Consider the following 7,002-nt stretch of genomic DNA (forward strand, 5'->3'; position numbering starts at 1 on the left):
TATCATGTGCAAGGCACTATGGGAAGGGACTGAAACTACAAAGAGAGAATGAGAGTCCCTGTCCTTAAGGAACTCACATTCTCTCTGAGACTAAGGAGGATACTGCAGGCAGCTGAGAGGCAGCTAGATAGAGCACTAGGCTTGGAATCAGGAAGACTTTTCCTCATGAGTTCAAATCCAGCCTCAGACACTTACTAGCTGGGCAAGTCACTTCATCTTGCCTGCCTCAGTTTCCTCATCTGTAAAATGAGCTGGAGAAGGAAATGACAAACAATCCCTGTATCTTTGCCCAGAAAACCCCAGATGGAGTCACAAAGAGACTGACATAACAACACAAACAACTGAATTGACCCAACAACAACAACAACGTACAACAAGTCACTAGGGGATAAATCAGCCCCACCCTCTGGAAAAGCCAATGAGCCAATCAGTAAGCTGGGTTTAGAATTTAGATCAAGAGATAGATAGATAGATAGATAGATAGATAGATAGATAGATAGATAGACTGACAGACAGATAGATGTGTGTTTATCCTGTGCTGCCGAAGAAGACCATGACATCAGAGAAATGATGACATGACATACGCTTGACTTTGTTTTGAGTGAGGGAGGGCTGTGCAGGTCACCAGCCTCACTTCTCCTCCAGAGCCATCTGAATCCAGTGACCAGATATTCATCAGGATTCCTGGAGATGACCCAGGATGAGGCAATTGGGGTTAAGTGACTTGCTCAAGGTCACACGGCTAGTGAGTGTCAAGTGTCTGAAGTGAGATTTGAACTCAGGTCCTCCTGACTCCTGCACTGGTGCTCTATCCACTGCACCACCTAGCTGCCTAGATAGATAGATAGATAGATAGATAGATAGATAGATAGATAGATAGATAGATAGATAGATAGATAGATGGGTGGGTAGATGAGTAGATGGATGAATAGATAGATATCTAGGTAGATAGGAAGGTAGGTAGGTGAAAAGGTAGGTAGGTAGGTTAAAGAGATGGCTAGACAAGAGGAGAAATGAGAGATTAAGCATTTATTAAGCATTTAATGCTAGAGATATGAATACAAGGGAACAAGATCCCCTACCTTCAAAGAGTTTACATTCTAAAGGAGAGAGATAATACATATATGTGGAGATGGAATTGGGGGGGAGGAGAGAAGAAAAGGTGAAGGTTTCTCCAGGAGAAAAACCAGGCATGCAGACAGGGAAAGGATAGTGTGGAGAGAGGGTGATTTATTAAGAGATTTAATAAATGCTGACTATATATCTGTGCTAAGTGCTCAGGACACAAACTAAAGACAAAAACAAACATAAATAACCCCTGCTCTCAAGGAACTCACATTCTAATGGAGGACAGCACATGTGAATAACTAGGTAATTATAAGGTAGATAACAGAGTAGATTGGATGTAATCTCATCCGGAAGGCACTTGCACTTTAGGGGACTAAGAAAAGCCTCCTATAGGAAGTAGGTTTTGAACTCACCCATGAAGAAAGTCAGGGAAGCCAGGAGGCAGATGTGAAGGGATTGGAGAAGTGGGATCCAGCCAGTGCAAAGAGAGAATGGAGAGGGGAGACACAGTGTCCTATTTGAGGAACTGATATTAGACCAATGTAGTGGGATTGTAGACTCAATGCATGGAGGGGAATACCTCCATGTGAGAAGACCAGGAAGGTAAAAAGGGACCAGTTTATGAGGAGTTTACATGTGATTTTGGAGGTAATAAGTCAAAGCAGAACCCCATCCCCAATCACTCTGAGGCCCCTGGCACCAGTCACCCCATATATTAGCTTCCAGGCTTAACTTCGTCATGGCAATGAGTAACACTCCATTGGTGTCATCACTGTTAGGTTCACAGTAAGTGTTTTTATGAAGGTGTTTGGAAAACTATTAAAGTCCTGCAGAAATGTGATGTTACTATAAGGGCTCTGGTTTCTAAGATGCAGAAACAAAGTTATATAATGTCCTGTTTACTTTTCCATGCCTCCTGTTCCAGATAACATCTTATTTTCAGAGAATGGTTGTTGGCATAAAGTCAACTCCTAATTTTCTATGTGTGGATTGTACCTTGACCCCACCATATATCAGTGCCACCCACGCCTGCCATCATTTTGCGAGGCTTTAAGGAAGAAGGTAATCTGATAATAGTGTTTTACATAAAACAGAATTATACAAAGACAAATATAATGGAGGAGACAGGGGAGAATAAGATATTTTATGCAACCAAATAGAAATAATTGTAAAGTCACCAACAATGTTGGATGGTGCTCAGTTCAATTTAGCAAGTATTTTTTTAGGAGGTAGTATGATAACATGGTAAAATTACTGGATCAGACATCAAGAGAACTGAGTTTGAGTTCCAGCACCACCATTTAATGACTGTGTGACCACAGTTCCTTGTTGCCCCAAACTGAAGTCCCAATCACTAGAAAGAAAATCAACCTAAACTCCCAAATTTTGTACCTAAATAGGATAGTGTGTTGGAAGATGAGACAAGTCATTTATTCTCTCTTGGCTTCAGTTTTTTCACCTGTAAAATGGAAAGAACAACCTACACTTGTGCTACTTAGACTTGCACCCTGGGGCTATTATTAGAAAAGTTCATTATAAACTGTTTAGGAGTGTTCTAAAATTGGTAGCAATTCCACACTCATCCTCGTACTAGATACAATGGAGGAATCTAAGAACTAGTCAACAAAGTAGCTGGGAAATTGAGGGATCTAAAAACTAGTAAACCAAGAAGTAGGGAAATTGCTTCCATTTTGTTTGTACTGCCCAACACTAGTCTTTAACTATGGTAGCTTGGTACAATGGCAAGAATACTGAACTTGAAATCAGTCACAAGACCTGAATTCAAATCCCAGCCACTTACTGCTACATGTAACACTGAGTAAATTGCTTACTCTCTCTGGGGATTGGTTTCCCCATCTATGAAATGGAGAGGTTGTCCTAGAGAACCCTCAGTCCCGCCCAGATCAAGTTCTATATAATCCAATGATCCTATAAATTACTACGAATTTCTTCCATGCACTGGTTAATCTTTCAAATAACATTGTAAACTTCTTTAGTACAAAAGCCACTCTTATGCTTTCCATATTCTTCCTATGTCCCTTGAAAGCTTCAGGGAACTAATGCGTTGGTGATCTGCCTTCAATCAAATCTGTACGATGAATAATCTGGGACAAGTGTTTTCTTGAGTCTCCATAAAAGTTGTCTCTATAACAGGATCTGGTGTGTGTTCTATTAGTATTGTGAACGTGATCAAGAGAATGGAGAAATTAGCATTTTAATTCTTCCACTGAGTAGCAATGATCCTAGGACTCTTGTCATGGGATCATTTTTTATATTGACCTGTGATTTGATGGGTATTGGGAATTTCCAGTGCAGACACCCTGTCTTCTATTGCATATTGGCAAATCATCTGTAATTTTAGAATGTTTTCTGGGCCACTGAACAGTGCTAAGACTCACCTAGGTTCTCGCACACAGAAGATCTGAAGCAGGTAGTATGTGAAGCCAGGTGTTTCTGACTCCTATCTGCTGCACTGTGCAGTTCCTCACATAGGCTTATTGATTTTTACGATGAGAAGGTACATTCGTGATCAATGTCATCCAACATCCTCATTTTACAGATGAGGGAACTCTAAATTGAAGTCCAAAAAAGTGAAGTGATTTGTCCAATATTACACAACTGTCAGAACCAGTATTTAAAATCAGGTTTTCTGACTTCAAAACCAGTTTCTGTTGTCCCAATCACCAGAAAGAAAATCAACCTAAAATCTCAAGTTTTGTACCTAAATAAAGTGGTAAATTGGAGGATGAGACAAAGGATGAGGTAGGCACAACAGCTTCCTTTTTACCGTACAAGGTTCAGAACATTTCCTTTAATGTGGTAGTTCAAAATGGAGAAGCAGAAGCCCAGACCTTTTTATATCTGTCATTCCTGAAATATAATTTCTAGACATTTTGACAAAATTCTGTTACAACCAAATAACTCGGTGGCCTTGTGGAATTCATTATAAAGGAACTTAATCTGTATCATCTGCTATCCTCTAACCAGCTCTCAATTATCTACATTAATGGAGTAGGGGTTCAGATAATCCCAAACAGCTGATAATACAAAAAAAAAAATCATTCTTATTCAGGCCTAAAATGCCCAGTGTGGTTTGGGCAGTATAATTATCATAATCTTACTAAGTCAATTTAGCTGAAACTAATATTAAAAAGTGTTGGCATTTGCTGGGTACAGCCCAGCTGACTGCAGAAGGAGGAAAACCCTCTGGAGGGGGCCATTTGAGAATTTTAAAATTTGTTCCAACTGATCCAGTCCTATGGTGACTATTTTATACAGGTAGACCCATGACAAGCTGAAAGGGAGTCTGGAACAAATTTATTGAATGGGGGGAGCTGTAGTGAAGTACCCATTTTTACCAGTAATTCAACAAACATTCATTAAGCTCCTACTATGTGCCAGGCACTGTGGTAAGTGCTTGGAATACAAAAACATACAAAAAGAAAGATAGTCCCTGACCTCAAGAGAAGTGCATATTCTAACGGGGAATACAATGCATAAAAGGAAGCTAAAAATGGGGTGAGGGGAAAGGAAGAATGTACCATGCATCGGAGAATGGTGGAAAAGTGTGCAACCTAGGGAGAGAAGAAGAAATATGTGACTGGATGCCTAGAGATTCTTGGAGGATCCACCCAATCAGAGGGAGGGATCCTAGGGGCAAAGGGTACTTCAAAGGTGGGAATTCCAGGGCTAAAGTAATCTTCCAGGATGAAGTGGTTTGTGGGGCATGCATCCTGGGTTCATTCATTCTTGAAGAGGACTATCCATCCCCCAGAGGATCCCAAGGGACAATTTCACCTCCAGCCAATGGGGGCTCTACATGAGGCATTGTATAGGGGAGGACTCTTTCCAAAGTTAGTGGGTACCATTTGCTTCTTGTCAGTTATGGTTCTACCCACAGACTTGTGATAGAGGCCGTTGGTGCGGATCTTTTCATAGTGAGCTATGATACCCTCTCTGGAGTGCTATCAGTCTGTCATTATTTATTAAGCACCTACTATGTGCTAGGTGCTTGGGATGCATGAGAAAGGCAAAAGGCAGATACTACCCTTGAGGAGCTCACAATCTAATAAGACAACGAGCAAATATGTACCAACAAGATACATTACAGGATATATAGGAAATAATTAATTGAGCAAAGCTACTAGAATGAAGAGGGATTGAGAAATACTTCCTGTACAAAACTTTTATCTCTCCCCCATGAATTTTCATTCAAAGCAACTTTCAAAAAAGTAATATTCAGGACATTTTTTTTCCTTTATCCTCATGACTTTTGACTGTGAACCAGAGATAGTACAGATTCAGAGCTTGTTAGAGCTGGAATCAATCTCAGACTTAGGGCTGAAACAAACTCCCATATCATCCAGTCCAACCCCTTCATTTTACAGGTGGGGAAACTGAGGCCAAGGGAAGTAAAGTGACTTGCTCAAAGTCACGCAACAGAGAAAGCTAAAATTGAACCCAGGTCTTCTCTCTCCTCCTCTAGGATTCTTTTCATAACATCATTTGGGTTTCCATCTTCATTTAACCATCATGACATCATTACCAACACTCATTTACTGAGTGCATCCTGTTTCTGAGTCACTGTACCAGACAGTGGAACTCAGATATTGGGATCTAGAATTTGCTCCCATCATTGAGTCAAATAAGCCAGGCTGCTTACAGAACACTAGTTGGTCAAGTGGAACCAAGGCTTTTCCACCCTGAATCATATACAGAACAATTCTGAGCATTAGAAGATATATTGTCCGTATTGCGGTTTCAGACAATGTATTTGCACAAATACTGTGGGTTGTTGCTGCCAGGAAAGCTGCATGGAGGATGTTAGACTCTCCCACATTGATTTCTCTCATCTCTCTGACCCCCACGTAGGCCTCCCCTCCTCCTCTTCTCATATCACTTAGATGCCATCTGCCATTATCTTCTCCTTTGTCCCAGTCTCATTTAAAGAAGTGTCCCTTCTCCTTGACAAGGCTCTAACATGCACAAGTGATCTCATTTCAATCCATCTTCTGTTAATTCCCTTTCTCTCACTATCTTATCTCCCTGGTTACTTTCTTCCTACTTACTCTACCCTCAAAAAACTCTCACTTGCTCCATCCATTCCCATTAACTATTAATCTAGCATCTTGCTTCCTTTTCATTGCTAAGCTGGAGAAGGCCATCTACAACTGGTGCCTTCACCTCTTTCCTTCTCACTCTCTGGAGTCTGACTTCTGACCTCATCGTTTGACTGAAACTCCTCTCTCCAAAGTTACCAATGATCTCTTCATGGCCAGACCTAATGGCCTTTTCTCAATCCTAATCCCTCTTGACCTTTCCACAGGCTCTGATACTTCTCCCTTGACACTCTCTTCTCTCTAGGTTTTTATGACCTGGTTCTCCTCCTGCCCGTTTGAGCACTCATTCTTAGTTTGCTTTGCCAGACCTTCACCAAGTCCCTCTATGCTACTTCCTTTGATGATCTCAGCAGCTCCCATAGATTCAGTTATCTCCTTCATGCTGATGATTCTCAAATCTGCTTATCCAGACATAAATTCTCTCCTTATCTCTGGTATCACAATTCCTACTGTTTAATGAATATTTCAAACTGGATATTGTCTAGGCATGATAAACGCAATATGGCCAAACCTAAACTCACTTTCTTTTCCCAAATCTCTCCCTTTCCCTCTTCTTAACTTTCCTTTTCCTAAGAAAGGCCCCACCATGGATGGTTTGTTATTCCCATTTTGCATAAGAGGAAACTAAGGTACACAGAAATTAAGTAATTTGCCTGGGGGGGGGTCACACAGCTATTAAGTGTCTGGGGTAAGACTTGAACTCAGGTCTTCCCGATGCCAGGTCCAGCATTTTAGGCACTGTACCACCCAGCTGTACAAGGTTCCATCCAAATATAGGATATCCAAATATAATCCCAATTCTCCTCAGGGACAG

This window comes from Notamacropus eugenii, chromosome 1 (assembly GCF_028372415.1).
Source record: "Notamacropus eugenii isolate mMacEug1 chromosome 1, mMacEug1.pri_v2, whole genome shotgun sequence".
In the NCBI taxonomy this organism is placed as follows: Eukaryota; Metazoa; Chordata; class Mammalia; order Diprotodontia; family Macropodidae; genus Notamacropus; species Notamacropus eugenii.